A 16,871-nucleotide genomic window follows, 5' to 3' on the forward strand; every position below is an offset into this window, starting at 1 on the left:
AGATAGTTTGCTTGCTATTTGTATTAACATGCAGAAGTTCCACGAGGAGGGAAAAAGGCAATGAGCTATAATACTTCCAACCTGATTAGTCACCTGAAACATCGCCATCGCTACGATGGTGTGTTAAAAGCATTCGAAGACGCCTGTGCTGCTAAACTAGCGGTGAATCCAAAGCCAGCTGCAAAGGCACCGGGGCTTTTACCTATTGACGAGGCTTTTGAAAAAGGCAAGAAGTTTGCCAGAGACGACCCCAGGGTTAGTTTTGTTCATAGTAGTAATGCTCATGTCATTTGCTCACTACGAGTCTTTTTTTCACGACCAGGTGTGCAAAAACTACGGGTACATTTAATATATATATATATTATATTATTATCGGTTATCGGTATCGGTATCGGTCTTGAGAAGCAGGAAGTTATCGGTATCGGTTTAAAAAAAACAATATCGTGCATCCCTAATAATAATACTCGCAGAGGTTGGAATATTTTTGAAAAAGCTATTGAAAAATCTTGCCTTAAGGGACCAGTTAACTATGAAAAACATCTTGTCTAATAGTGACATGTAATATTAACTTGCTCAAAAAGCTGTTTATTTTTCTCATACTGCCTTTATACAGCACCTCTTTTCACGCTCTGTCTGAAACCAGAGCCCAGTCTTCTCTGATTGGTTAGCTGTCCAGCTCTGTTGTGATTGGTTAACCGCTTAGAAATGTGTCAGGGTAAGGGGCGGGACATTTCTATCACGTCCAATGTGTTGGAGCGCTAGCCAATACAAACGCGAGTAACGATCGTTACTAAGCGATGTCACTACACTCGATACTACAATGTGAAACATAATACATTTAATTAAAGTCAATGTTTCCGTTTTTTCAGTGTATGTTACAGAAGTAAATAATGGAGTGAGTCCAATGGAGGCGTTTCAGGCAGGGGGTGAGAATATAGGAGAGAAACTCCCTCTTGAGGTAACACAGGGATTTTAGCCTTTGCAGACCATTGACATGCACACAAACCTATATAACCCACTACAGGAAAGGGAAAAACCCAAAAAGCATAATAAGGCCTCTTTAAAATTAGAGGGTTTATTGTGTTCAGAAAAGAAGAAAGGGTTTGGTTGTTCTCAGGAAAAAGGAAAGACCTCAGTGAAATAGCATGAACAAGAATGAGAGTAGATGCTTTGGTGATGAGCGTGGTGTCAGGATGACCATATCTGAGAACTGTGTCAGGGTGAGCTGCCTCCCACACTGATTGATAGTTGGGGGGGGGTTGTAACAGTGCTGATATCCTGTCTCATTTTAACCTATGGGTCAGTCAGCTGTCTGGTGGTAGAGCTTGCGTTTGTTGGAGATGTGATCATATCATGTTTCGACCATCATGTGTTGGAAGCTATGTGTCTTTTCTCTGCCGTGAACTGCCTGTGCTTATAGCCCCATAGGAACACAAAAAACTACAAAAAGACACTGCATGGCCAAGCTCCAGGCTTGGGGAGCTATATTTGGGTCCAGCTATGGGAAAATAACCAAGACTGTAATCACTCATACAGACCGCTCCGTTCCTGTAAATCTTTGTGCTGCCTGTGGGATGGCCCCCTCGTAAGTGATTTACAGGATCAGACAGTGTTGAGAGCCCACTTTCCAGAACTTTAACTCAATATGTGCACTCATTAATATTGGAAAAGGGACACAAAATCTTAAAAACAAATGAGGGATGTGGAAAAATGTAATTTGTGTAAATCAGCTCGTGCTCCAGACAAGTGCTAGAGGTTTCTTAAGGAGGAGACAGGAGAATAGGGTGTACAAATAATGTATAAATATCAACATAAAACTTCCCAAGTGGATTATTTTTACTAGAGCCGGTACTCGATTAAAAAAATCAATCTAATTAATTAGAGGCTTTGTAATTAATTAATCGAAATTAATCGCATTTTTAATCAAATATACATATTTGACCTGAGAACAGTGAGAAGCAATTTTCACATGGATTTTACTCCAAGTGGAGTGCAATCCAGTGAGCCAGGGAGTTGGTTATTTTCTCAGACGTGGACTTACTTATCCTGGCCCTGAAACCAGTTATCTGGTTGAGTGTGGGTTGGGTCAGGGTGTGGTTCCTTGCACTCGGAGTCGGGCTAACTGCTACATGCTAGCTGCTACATGCTTTGCATTTAGGTGATACTTTAGGCTTGATGTGCTGCGGTGATATGCAAATTCTTTTTTGCATAATTTGCACACAACCGTGCTCTTATCGACGCTTCCATCCGTCCGTTTTTTTAAAACAAAATGTCCCATCCACGGGGCCGACCAAAGCGGTCTCATCAGCTTGTTCGTTCATGTTTGACTATTGTTCACCGTGGTTTGTTGTTGTTTGAAGTCCCATGCTGAAGTCATGAACGTTAGTTGGTGCTCCAATATAATCGGTATGCCTGAAACTCATCCAGTGAGAAACGTTCCGCTGTGCAAAAATAAGTGCGATTAAAATGCGTTAATTTTTGTGTAATTAATTAATCTTAATTAACGCGTTAAAGTCCCGGCCCTAATTTGTACATATGCAAATGATTATTTGATTAAATATGCAATTTGTACGCTCAAATCTGGAAAATAAATCAGAACATTGTATAAAACCAGGTTGACAATTCTTATTTTTTTTGACATATCAACCTCAAATTTGTACAGATAAAATGTTGGATATCAATTTGCATCACTCGATAAATCCAAATATCTATTATAAAAAAAAAGAAAAGTTTTCACAGATAACATTTTGTATAATTTAGGCCATTAGTGAACACTTCTGGCAAAAACGTTATGAATATACATAGGAATACATGTTTGAAAATGTGGTATACAGTATGTAAATGCTGCTAAAGTAAACATTAAACATTTTTTTTTGGAGAAAACCGCCAAACAATGTGTATTGTAAAAATGCGCTGCTGGTTATTTACATTAAGATAATTATTTTATGTAAGTCTTATGAAACCCTGTAAATTAAATACAAAAAGTGACACATTATCTAATGCTAACTTTAGATGAATTAAGGAAGAATCAACATACTCAACTAGAAAAAAATTAGCTAAATAAACACCTTAATGTGTGTTTGGATGTTTTCCTCCCACTTGCATGAAAGAACACCATGGCCCGTAAATGGACCAGTGCATGAAACGGGGGGTTACGTATTGTAACCCTAGACATATATATATATATATATATATACTACTCTACTGGACTCTATGGGTACTACACTCTATCATGTCGTGCGTGCATTCACCTACTGAGTTACATAAATGTAGCCGGCCAATCGGGGCGAGCCTACCTGAATGCGCGCGCAGGCCCACAGTATATAAAGGGCTACGCCCTCCGACCGTCATCCTACACCCTCTTCAGCGAGCGGCATAGGAAAAACAGGGCCCCCAGGTAGAGGGCTCCGCCTGTGCTTATATGCTAGGGTTACAATACGTAACCCCCCGTTATATCTCTCACAGGAGCCCCGATGTATAAACGCCCTGTCGTCCAACAACATCGACCCATCACACTGCCCCTGACCGGCTTTTGGCTAACATCCACCGCATCCCCATTTCCTCCCATTCGGTTGTAACCGTGGAGAAGTCGGGGGCCGCCACTTGGATAAGGCACACTCACACTCGTGCAGAGTGTGCATGGACGATAGTGGGGAGGGCTCCCCCAGGACCTAGTTATATAAGCACAGACGGAGCCCTCTACCTGGGGGCCCTGTCTTTCCTATGCCGCTCGCTGAAGAGGGTGTAGGATGACGGTCGGAGGGCGTAGCCGCCTTATATACTGTGGGCCTGTGCGCGCATTCAGGTAGGCTCGCCCCGATTGGCCGGAACGTTTACGTAACTCAGTAGGTGAATGCACGCACGACATGATAGAGAGTAGTACCCATATAGTCCAGTAGAGGGCGGAGCCTGTGTGAGATATAATAATGATTTTATTGTCTTGCCATATTGTTCAACGGATTCTAAAACATTTGTTCCTTGAAGGCTCTCTGTATATTTTCTTCTCCTCTTACCCCCTGCATCACGTACCCTGTGACCTGTAACTGAACCTCCTTGTGGTCATTGCAACAGGATTATGTGTGTTGACTGCTTGTTTACTCTCACTGTGCTCCATACTTGTTTTGTACACATTTATTTTCAAAGTAGCGGCCCCCTTGAGGACAGATCATTTCATATTTAACATAATATGTACATGTACATATTACGATATGATATTAAAATCTAAGATATATAGTCTCACTTTTCTAGCTCTTGAATCAGTCTTGGGATATTTTAGATGAAGTCAATGAAAGCTATATTGTTTCAAAAATGTATGCATGTTGAATGACAGATAATTAATAGTTTTTTCCATTGATTTTAAAGTTCCAGTGCCTGCTTCTCAAAAGTGAAAGTGTGCTAGTGTAAAAAAATACTCTTCTATTCAAAAAAACTCTTTAGGGAATCCATGCTTACTGGATTAATTTAAAAAATAATGATTATGTTTAAGCCCTACTTATATATTATAAGATAATTCCTTAATTCAGTAACGTCCTCACTTTTCAATGTCCAACAGATAATTTATGTGTTTTTTAAAAGTGTGTCCTCACTGTGCAAGTCCTTTCGCTGTCCCTTTGTGTTTGTGTAACAATGGCTTATTTTTAACCTGTTGGGCTGTTGAGAAGTGGAGAGGGGGGAAAGGGAGGAAGTGGTTGCAGGATGACAGAAGACGATACCATCCTCCTCAACCTTCATCCTCTCTCTACCTTCCCTTCCCATACGTACACACTCCTGGTGTTGGTGCTTCTCTAGATCCACTGCTGGAATGCACTAATATGTGAATACTAGAACTATAAAACTATACTCATTTTCGGATACTCATATTTGGATGCTTAAAATGTATATTCAATATTAATACTATTATTTGGATACTCTATCACTAAAACTAATAATCAGATACATTAAAACGAATATTTGTGTACTATATCACTTATGGATAGTGAAACTAATAAATGGAATCCTTATTAATATGTGGATATATATCAATAATATGTTATCTAACTTGTATCAGGATGATTTGAATATACGTGATATGTGATGTTATGCCATGCCACGTTTCAGATTGTACAACCCTGAATGAGGATTAATTAATTTATAATATTTTATGAAAATAAGTTGCAGCACTAGTTTACGTTATGGTGTCTGCAGAATGTTGAATCACAAACTAAAGGCCATTCCTTTGTTTTTGCCCTCTTTGGTTCTTTCTGGTTTTGTGTGTCAGGTATTTTGTCATATCTTTGCCAAACACACACTAAAACTAGTTTTAGTTATCCTAAATGAGCGCAAAGAACAACAGAACAGAATAATTCCTTTCAGCTATTTGCCCTAAAGGATTTTATTTTCTTCTTAAATCAAAACTTTTGTTCTGTTCTCCCTTAAGCATGCTTTGTGTGTCTGGGTTTTCTCTAATTAAGTGCAATACTTCCTAAAAGAAACTGCATCCAATTACAGCATTTAAAAAGCCTTCAAGGCATCCCTGCATCTACTTTAAAGTTCTTCTTTAAACTCACTGCCTGTCATACTGTACCTTAAGCAATTATGACCTTTAGGGTCGGGACAAACGTCACAGCAGCATCTGCAGACCATCTCGGTTGGTGCAATCGCCAATAAAGCTAAATCTAGTTTAACAAAACAGCACTGTTTAGATTTCCCATCATCCCGTCTGATGACCCATGATCCCATGGGAACAGTAAGACTCTCACAGTGAAGTTTAGGGAATTGGGATCAAGAAGACAAGGATTAAATAAATGTAGTCTTCTTATATATGCTATACACCAAAACGTTATTTGAAATCAATCAATCAATCAATGTTTATTTATATAGCCCAATATCACAAATGTTACATTTGTCTCAGTGGACTTCACAGTGTGTACAGAATATCAGTATGACAATACGACACCCTCTGTCCTTAGACCCTCACATCGTACACGGAAAAACTTCCAGGGAAAACCCACAGTTTAAAGGAGAGCATGGGAGAAACCTCAGGGAGAGCAACAGAGGAGGGATCCCTCTCCCAGGACGGACAGACGTGCAATAGATGCCGTGTGTAAATTGAAAAGATAATACATTTACAACATAGGTAGTCTAAATGTTTGGAAATGCATGTGTCTATAATAAGAAGATGAATCCACAAGGATATCCATCCAGGACTCATGATCCAGGACCACAGCAACAGGCACAGCCACGACTCAAGATCCAGGGCTGGTGATCCAGGACTCAGGACTAGAGCTGCTCGATTATGGAAAAAATCATAATCTCGATTATTTGGGTCAATAATTGATATCACGATTATTAAAAACGATTATCCATTTATTTTGAAAACATCCATTTATTGAAAAATAAAATGTGAACAGTATGATTTTAACAGTTGATTACCCTGAACTCTAAGTATAATTCAACTGAAAAACCAATAAAAAATAAAATAAAAAATAATTGTTTTATTTCGATTATGTTGTTTTCATAATCGTTGCAAGCCAAAATCGTAATTGCCATTAAAATACGATTTAATTGAGCAGCCCTACTCAGGACCACAGCAACAGGATCAGCCACGACTCAGGATCCCGGCGTAGATAGACACCAACAAGAAATTTGGGGAAGCTGGGTTAATCGGAACATGAGAGTACACAGGTACAGACAGAGAGAAGGAAGAAGTAAGGTCCCCCCCGACAAACTAAGCCTATAACTAGGGGCAAAACTAGGGGCTGAATCTAATCAGCCCTAACTATAAGCTTTATCAAAAAGGAAGGTCTTAAGCGCACTCTTAAAAACGGATAGGGTGTCGCCGAACACAAACTGGAAGCTGATTCCACAAATGTGGAGCTTGATAAGAAAAGGCTCTGGCTCCCATTGTACTTTTAGAGACTCTAGGAACAACCAACAACCCTTCATTCTTGGAACACAATGCCCTAGTAGGACAGTAGGGTATAATGAGTTCTTTAAGGTAAGATGGCTCCTGCCCATTAAGGGCTTTGTAGGCGAGAAGAAGAATTTTAAATTATATCCTGTGTTCTATAGGGAGCCAGTGTAAGGCAGCCAGAACAGGAGTAATGTGGTCCCTTTTCCTAACTCTGGTTAGTACACGAGCTGCAGCATTTTAAATCAGCTGAAGCAATTTAACTGACTGGTACACCCTGATAATAAAGAGTTACAATAATCCAGCCTTGAAGTAACAAATGCATGGACTAGTTTCTCTGCATCGTTTTGAGGCAAGATATGCCTGATTTTTGCAATGTTACGTAGATGAAAGAAGGCGGTCCTTGAAATTGATTTTATGTGGGCGTGAAAGGATAAATCCCGATCAAATATAACACCAAGATTCCTTACAGTCTCACTGGAGGCCAAATTAATGCCATCCATAGTTAATATACCTTTTAGAAAATGTGTTTCGTAGATTCTTTGGGCCGAGTACAATAACTTCAGTTTTGGTCGTGTTTAACATCAAAAAGTTTGAAGTCATCCACGTTTTTAAGTCCTTGAGGCAGTCTTGAATTTTATTTAGATGATTAATTTCATCAGGCTTGATTGATAAATATAGTTGAGTATCATCCGCATAACCAGGGCTGCATATAACTGGTGGGCAGGTGCGCCCCCTGTGCGCATGCTCACCCCCCGATCATTTGAAAAAAGACGCATTTGTGCACCAACATTGAGAGAGAGAGAGAAAAGAGAGATGAGAGAAGAGAGAGAGAGAAAAGAGAGATGAGAGAAGAGAGAGAGAGAAAAGAGAGAAGATAGAGATATTTGCGAATTGCATAAGAACTGGTAAGATAGCAGGGTTTCCCACACATAGACTTTACTTGGGCGGGCCGCACAGGTATATTAAAGTATAATTGGCGAGCTATTTAGGTTTAATCCGTCCACGAGCACGACGGCATCTGCGATTCCTTGCTCTACCCCTCGAAATCGAGTGAAGGGTCTGCTTTATGCGCTCCGCACAGTATCCGGCGTATCTGGCCTATCTGGCATGAGTGTGCTCACTAGCGCACCTCCCCCCCCCCGTTCATAAAGTCAACTACCCCTCAAAAGGTCCGGTTTATTTCATTTTAAGAATGCGCACCAAGCAACATCTCCAGGTGCTCCTTTGAGGACCAGGGCAAAACAATTATGTGCACTCCTGCGCATAACAATGAAAATGTACAGAATGATTCCTTATAATATTGCCTAACGGAAGCATATAGAGTGTGAACAAAATAGGTCCAAGCACTGAGCCCTGTGGCACTCCATGGCTAGCTTTGGTTTGCATGGAAGATTCATCGTTGACTCATACAAACTGAGAGCGTTCAGATAGATAGGACCTAAACCAGCCGAAAGCAGTTCCCTTTATGCCAACTAAGTGCTCTAGTCTTTGCAATAGGATATCATGGTCGATAGTATCAAATGCAGCACTGAGATCGAGCAAGACAAGAATAGAGACAAGTCCTTTGTCTGAGGCTATTAGAAGGTCATTTGTGAATTTAACCAGAGCTGTCTCTAAAGCCAGACTGAAAATCTTCAAATAAATCATTGTTTTTTAAGTAATCACACAACTGTTTTGCAATTGCTTTTTCAAGAATTTTTGAAAGGAACAGAAGATTAGAAATAGGTCTATAGTTGGCTAAAACCTCTGGATCGAGGTTGTGCTTTTTAAAAAGAGGTTTTATCACTGCTACTTTGAATGATTTTGGAACATAGCCTGATAATAAAGACATATTCATAATATTTAATAAAGAAGTGTTAATTAATGGAAAAACTTCCTTCAACAGCTTATCCAGTTGGAATTGGGTCTAAGATACACGTTGATGGTTTAGAAGAAAGAATAATTGAATTCAATTGTTCAAGGTTTATGGCTGAAAAGCATTCTAATTTACTATCTAGTGTAATATTAGAACTTACATTTCCGGGAGCTGTTGATAACACTATACTGGTCAAAGGCAAGAGGTGGTCATTAATTTTGTTTCTAAGAGTAATAATTTTATCATTAAAAAAGCACATAAAATCATTACTACTGAGTGCTATGTAATAATGAAGGCTCAATAGAGCTGTGGCTCTCTGTCAGCCTGGCTACAGTGCTGAAAAGAAATCTTGTATTATTCTTATTCTCATCTATTAATGAAGAGTAGTAAGCTGCTCTCGCTTTACGCAGTGCTTTCTTATATTCATTGAGAGTAATATGCCAAATTAAATGAGATTCTCTCAGTTTAGTGGAACGCCATATCCTTTCAAGTTGTCTCGACTTTTGTTTTATTTTGCGGGTTTCAGCATTATGCCTATGTTGTTTTATTTTCTTCTTTTTCAAAGGAAATCCATTTAAGATGGATACGATGGGGATGGATACAAGTTGTTCCATGATCTTAAACAAGTGTTTGTGTTATTTGAGACGAAATGTAACAATCCCACTGGAAGAAAACCATTGCCAATGATGTAGAGGTACCAGATTCTCCAGATCGTATCTGCTGTTAAATCCGTATTGCTTCCAAATGAAGGTTGCCCCATTTCTTGGCTAATTTCCAAAGGTATTGCGGGGAATTGGAAGATGTCGCTAATTGATTTAGAGGGGGAATGCATGCTTAGAGAAAAAGAGCGAAATGGCCATATCTAATATTGGAAGTGGATGACAGGGTTAAACACTGGCCAAAACATAGGGAAGATTATGTTCTCCCTCTTTGTTGGCTGTTGCCAAAAGTGGGTAGGCTCATCAAAAATCTTTAAAATGATATTTGTTTCTGCAGGATCAAAAGTGTAATGACTAATCCCTGCCATAACACAGCTGACACTGACTTTTCCTGCTATTGTTAGGCATCATACTGTATGCACTTTTGGCTGAAGAGATGTGTGTTTAATTTCCTCATTGGAGGTTTGCCTACTTTGGAATGCTTTTAAATAAAGGACCCTGAGGCTCAAAGACAAGTCTTGTTTCTTGTGCTTTCCATGAGATACACAGCCATCTAACCCTTATGTTGTTGTAGACCAGCCAAATTTAAGAAGCATTTAAAATGTTTTAACACATTTTAGAAGCATTTATTTAGTTTGCTTTCAAAACTAATTGGACTATTTGGTCATTGATCTTGATATATGTATATAAAAAAGCATTTATTATAAAAAACATCTGTTGCTATGTGCTTTCAATGACGAGAGACACTTCTGCAGGTCTATCACTACTCAGCAACAGACCGGCCTTATAGGGTCTGATGTTGATATTGTTGAAGGCTGATAATGTTGATCTTTTTATAATCAAGCTGTATTAATTTCTTCTGTATTTTAGTGTGTTATTATGAGTTTCCTTCACTATTCATGCTGTACTAGTGAATCATTGTTGTGTTAGCTGTTTCCAGCCAAACATTCCAGTTGGCAATGCCGGCAGTCAGACCATCTAAACATTATCCTGCAGAAAGAAATACACACTCCTTTAAAGGAAAATCAGTCAAAGACAGGCTTCATTGCTGGTTTTGGTTTTCATGGAATTTGTGGATAGTAAGAAAACTAAAACTTTGGAATATCTGAGCTGATACAATACTTCACCTTTTTAATGAAGCATTCTAAAGGCTACAGATGAAAGACAGAAACGGCATTCATAAAAGAGTACTTTAGCGTATAACACTGTTGGATCATGAGTGTAAAAGTTTTAATTAATCTCGATGTAGACACAAAAGGCTTTATACAAGACCTGTAAACAGATTTAAAGTGTAAAAATCGGTGTAGTTTCCCTATAAATGTGATATGTATGTGGGTGATTATGGGTGTTTATGTCCTCATCACTTTCCAGAATTGACCAACAGCACCTAAACTTAAACAAAAACAAGAAGGCCTGACCAGAGTTAGGGACGCACGCACGCACGCACGCACGCACGCACGCACACACACACACACACACACACACACACACACACACACACACACACACACACACACACACACACACACACACACACACACACACACACACACACACACACACACACACACACACACACACACACACACACACACACACACACACACACACACACACACACACACACACACACACACACACACAGTCCTAACGTGAGACAGAGTAGCCCAGATAAATGTTGACAGATGACAGCTTAGGAGAGAAAAAGCAGAGAGGTCAGAGGCAGATTGACAGGAAGGACTCTCAAAGAACAGTGATGAGAGAAAAACAAGAGATAAACATGAGAGAGGGGACATGAAGTGAGAGTGGTAGTGTGTGTGTGTGTGTGTGTGTGTGTGTGTGTGTGTGTGTGTTTTTTTTTTTTGAGTCAACAAGATGTCCCCCAACAAGATGGAATGTTTGATCACAAAAAAAGTTGTAATCCAGATCATGAAGTCACAGACAAGCATATCAACATGGATAGAGTTTAGACAAAAATGTTTAACACACTTGTTTTCCTATACACAAAGACCTGTGAAAAGAATGTTAAATAAAATTGAACTCCTTGCATGTTTTCAGTTAGCACCCAGTTGCTGTACCCAGTTCCAGTGTACTTATTTTTATAATAATAATAACTTTAATTGATATAGCGCCTTTCATTAACCCAAGGTTGCTTAACAAAGAAACATATAAGGACAAGACATAAATCGTGTGCTGTGTCTCAATCTAGTTAATCCGTTATACCTCATTCACACCAACGGTGTTTCAGGGCCGGGTCGGAGCTGGAGCTTGAAAAGCACCGGGTTTTCCTGTTCACACCGCAGCGGAGCAGCCTCTTAGCTCCGGAATCCGGGTTCATTTCGAGCACCAAAAAATTGTCTGGCCAGAGCAAAAGCACCGCATACGTCACGCTTACGTCGAGGCGGGGGCAGGGGCGGGATCAACTCCTGAACAACAACAAAAAGCCGGCGTTTTATCCAGTTTGTACACAACGATGGAGAAACTTAACAAGCAGCATTGGTCCACTGAAGAGACCAGCTACCTACTGGGAATCTGGTCTTCCGAAGAGGTACAGAGGAAGCTGGAGCACAATCGGCCATTGATGTTGTTGTCGGTGTCAGCTGTGAGGGTTTTCCCCCGCGGTTTGGCTTTATGAAGCAGGCACGCAAACGGTTACGCCGGAGTTGCGTTGGTGTGAATGAGGTATTAGTAGCTAACATTCCATATTATACTCTGAATATTTTTACATGTCTACTTAATTCCATGGTGCCTGAATTTGACAAATTAAACACGGCTGTTGTGCACTTACTTTAAAGGTCCCATGTCATACTTTTCCGGTTATTACCCGTGCCCTTGTGTGTTATGAAGGTTTGTATGCGCGTAAACGGTCTGCAAAGTCACAAACCCTCAAAGTACACCCTGTAGCGAGTAAAACTCTAACACAGAAAAGACCTGTCTATGCTGCCCCAGAACGCCTCGTTTTTCTTCCTGAGTATGGTGACGTAACCATGCCCAGGTCCAAATGGACCAATCAGTGGAGCTCCTCACACACACAGACTCACTCAGCCTTATCTTTTCTCAGCTGCGGCTCTGCGGATCTCTCAGCCTGAACTCAGCCTGAGCACACACACAAACTCACAGCTAGGCTACGAGTGTGTGTGTGTGCTCAGGCTGAGTTCAGGTCAGTTTCACAATGTCTCGCTGTCTCACAGACCCCAAACAGTAACCAGGAAACAACCCCAGTAATCCAGCTCACACTGTCTGCAGCAGCGAGCCCCCGCAACGTCCCGCCAACACAGCACCCAGACCCCACGCAGCATTCTCATCTGTTTGTCATTACTGGTGTCATTTTCTGGTTGCTAACAAACGCCATTCTAACACAAACACTGTTGTTCCGCTGTAACGGTGGTTGACTCATCAGAACAAAGTGGGCGAGCTGACCAATCAGAACACAGTGGGCTCATAGGGAGGGGGGGGCAGGAGCTCCAACAAGCTGTTTAGGACGGAGAGTGAATACACACACTATACAGAGATGCTGGATGAGAAACCAATGTGAGTTTGGAACATTGAACAATGTAAATCTATTCTAGTAGACCTCAACAATGGAATTATGATCAGTAGAAATTGCCATGTCATGGGACCTTTAACATAGCCACAGTAAGCATAAGCGTCATCTTTCACAGTACCAGATCATTACAGACAAATAGAAAACATTCTGATAGCATCTATTCAACAACAAAATGGTAGTACTTGGTGAAAAACATACACCTGACTATCTTACATTTGTATAGTTTGGTGTTCACTGGAAAAACAGCAACTACATGCTAGTACTGTATTTGTAAAACTTAACAACAAGGCTAAGGGACTCACCGTTCAACATGCTGTCATAACCTTAACCATTGAGCTACAGTGTTAAACATTTAAGACTGACTATCTAGCCGACAACCTAACCTGGACTTAAACAGTTGAGGTCAATGCCTAACCTTACATTTCTTGAAAGTTACCATAGACACGACTAGCAACCACTGCTATTCCCTCCCTATCTGCTACCTCGTCACTCAGCTATTGACTGTAGAACGTGTTCAGCTTTTCATACTATCAGGGTACTAGTAACACTTGATTATTAATATATACTGTACTTTTCAGTACTCAAATAGTGCAAGTAGCTTACTGAAGAACACAGAATTGAGACACAGCTTTAGTATTTTATTTATGTCTGATATCTCATCAGATGTGATGAGACAAAGGAAACATTTTTGAAAATGTAACAAGAAATTCAGCAGCTTTTCTGTTTATTTTGGTATCAGAAAACAATGATGGCTGCAGTTCACAAATACATTGCGCTGGTGTTTGTTGGTAAGAATGGCACACAGTGAGCACTGCCAAGATATTATTATGTGTGAGTGTGTGTGTCCTTGGATTTACAATGTCCAGACTGGGAACAATACATTGTTGAGGCAACAGTGTACAAAGCAGATCGAAAAGCATTCACTGTTTGGTTCTTATTGAATGCAATTGTCTTAATAAGTCTGTTTCTGCTTGCAGAGTTGTCTGTGTATATATGTCTTGGAAGTCCTTATAATAACTGTTTCAAAGACAGTGGGTTAAGAAGTAGGTTTAGGGCATTATGTGCATTGTGTAGAAAAGATGGAACAAAAGCCAAATAATATCTTCTATTGACACATGCCTTGAATTAAAGTAAGATAGAGGAAACCGCAGTGCCTAGGTTTAAAGCAATAACTTTACATTTTGTACTATTGTGATTATTTGCTGATTGACCGAGTTAGATGAGAAGATACGATACCACTCTCATCATGTATGACCTTTTCAATATGAAGCTAGAGCCATCAATGGGTAAACTTAACATTGCACACAAAGACTGGAAATAGGAGGAAACCGCTGTTCAGGCTCTGTCCAAAAGATAACAAAAACCTACCTCACACCACCTTTAAAGCTCATGAACTAACACATTATGATGTGTTTGTTTATTCCACACAGAATTTAGCAATTTAACACACGATTTTAAAGCTTTTGTATAGACTGAACAAACACGATACAACTTGGTAATGTTACAATGTGTAAACAAGTCAGTGGCACATGATTCATTAATTTAGATATCTCTGGAGGAGCAATTTCAAGACAAGGTTCGAGTTTTGAAAGTACTTTTGGCAAAACAACTGCAAAGAGTATGGAAGCAAAATAATGCAACTGTGGTGCTTTTTGATCATGGTGTTATGGTACAACTGCCACCTTCTTGTACTGTAAATGCCAAAGAGACTGGTGTGTTGCGCATCTTTCTTTTACTTAGGTCTTTGACATCAAAAAGAAGAGATTGCCTCTGTTAAAATCCCAACAGTTTAGTGTGGTTCTAGTTTATGTTCATCGCTCACTTTTGACCCTTTTCAAGAAGTGAGGCAAAAAGCTTTGATGTCATTTCTTTCAGTTTGAAACCCTATGAATTTAAAGTTTATGTTTTTTAGGTTGAATTCTGAATTAATATTTTACACATTGCTGCTTTGATTATTTTATTAATGTTAAACATAAATTAGTTAGTTGGATAATACCATTAGTTATAATATTGGGACATTTGGTAAGATAGCAGGCCTATATGAAATGTAGCTCAACTTTTGAAAGAAACTTTATAAGCAAGAACTTTTACTGGCATCATTAAGTTCTTTGACAATACTGTTGTCTCCTTTAGTACAAAATGCCATTGAGAGTGCTAATGTTTCAGTGGGTCGAATAATAACTAGAGATGTCCCGATCCGATCACGTGATCGGGGATCGGAGCCGATCACGTGATTTTCAAAAAATCGGGGATCGGGAGAAAAAAATCGGGGATCGGAATTTTTTTTTACAAAACAAAAATGACCATGTTCACGTCTTAAAGTCATCCTGAGGACTTAGTTTTGGTTTAAAATTACACAACATCATGTATGTGTTGCTTTCTTTGGGCTTGTTTTCATAGACCTGGTTGCTTATTTCTCTGAAATCTGGGAACAGAGTGGGCGCAGTGTCTAATAGTAGCAGTAAGCTAACGAGAGGCTACGTTCAGCTGGTGACTCGGGACAGAGAAAATGTCAGGAGTTTGGAAGTATTATAAAATTGAAAGCGAAGGCAGTGTAACAGCCAGATGCAATGTTTGCAACGCAGAGGTTCCGCGTGGTGGAAAGAACAGAGCTACGCTCAACACGACCAATCTAATACGCTACCTGAGAAACAAACACCAACAACAACACGGCGAGTACACAGCGGGCACTCAGGTAACGGCACTGAAACAACCAACACTTTCAGAGACTTTTAAAAGGAAAGAGAAACTGCCCCAGAACAGTGAAAAGGGCAACACAATAGCAGCCAAGATAGCTGAATTCATCGCGTTGGATGACCAGCCGTTATCTGTTACCTTTTTTTTCTCTTAATGCATTGCATAAAGATCGGATCGGGAAAAATCGGTATCGGCAGATTGTCAAAATCAAATGATCGGAATCGGATCGGGAGCAAAAAATGGTGATCGGGACATCCCTAATAATAACTCTAACCTTTTTATCAATATCAATATTTTTGGCTAGGCTAACAGCTTGTCCTGCTTTCAGATGTATGCTAAGCTAACACAAAAGGAGCTACTGCCTCTGACACGCAAACATAGTGTCATCATCGTTAGACTGCAAAAAACAAATTTCCCCAAAATACATTTTTTATGTTTTCTTGATTTGATTGTAATACTTAGGAAATAGGAATCTCAAATGTTCTCTAATTTGTGCAATATTCTGTTTGCCAGCATCAAAACATGAGTCACTGAAAACAATTACTGAAATATTGGCTACATCATGAATAATACATTCCTGAATGCTGATTAGTTATTTACTGCGAATGTTTTAATAATTACTTTTGTGCCTTAGGGTATGTCAAAAGCGCTGACATCTGTACACACTTTGCACATCTCTCCCTTTGGGTGTGAGCCATAACACAAAATCACTGAGTATGAAATGATGCTTTAAATATTTACTGATATTTAATTTATTAAATGTCCTGTTTCAGTTAAATCTGGGCTATTTTTTCGACATACTCGTTAAAAATCACGACAATCTTTATCTCTTGCTTTGTATGAGCAATGCCTCCAAGAAGAGCTTTCTGGAACAAAATTGAACTGTAACTTTTAACATTCACTCACAATAGTAAGCTTTTTATTGGTATACGAACATTAAATTCAGTTCTTTATACATTTGCCTGCAATTCAGTTTATTTACATTTAAGTTCTGCCCTTAAATAATAAGATTATTGTATGCTTAGATCAGTAAAACATTTCTCTGCACAACACTACATTTAATATCGTAGAAAAAAATGCATTGAGATGATAAAGGTTCACATAAATACTGCTGAGGAGAAATATTAAGCTTTCTGATTAATGCTCATCATTTGGAATTATTTCCAGAGAGAAAGCTTCATTTCAGGGCTTTTTACAACAAATGCAGCACAACTCTGCATT

At 39.4% G+C, this 16,871-nt stretch overlaps 1 protein-coding gene across 1 annotated transcript in view; it reads left to right on the plus strand.

The window, feature by feature from the left end:
- calcrl2 (calcitonin receptor-like 2) overlaps positions 1-16,871 on the plus strand; it is a 45,485-nt gene that overhangs the window by 5,166 nt on the left and 23,448 nt on the right. The gene's annotated exons all lie outside the window — the stretch shown is intronic.

The sequence above is a fragment of the Pseudochaenichthys georgianus genome, chromosome 7 (genome assembly GCF_902827115.2).
Source record: "Pseudochaenichthys georgianus chromosome 7, fPseGeo1.2, whole genome shotgun sequence".
NCBI lineage: Eukaryota > Metazoa > Chordata > Actinopteri > Perciformes > Channichthyidae > Pseudochaenichthys > Pseudochaenichthys georgianus.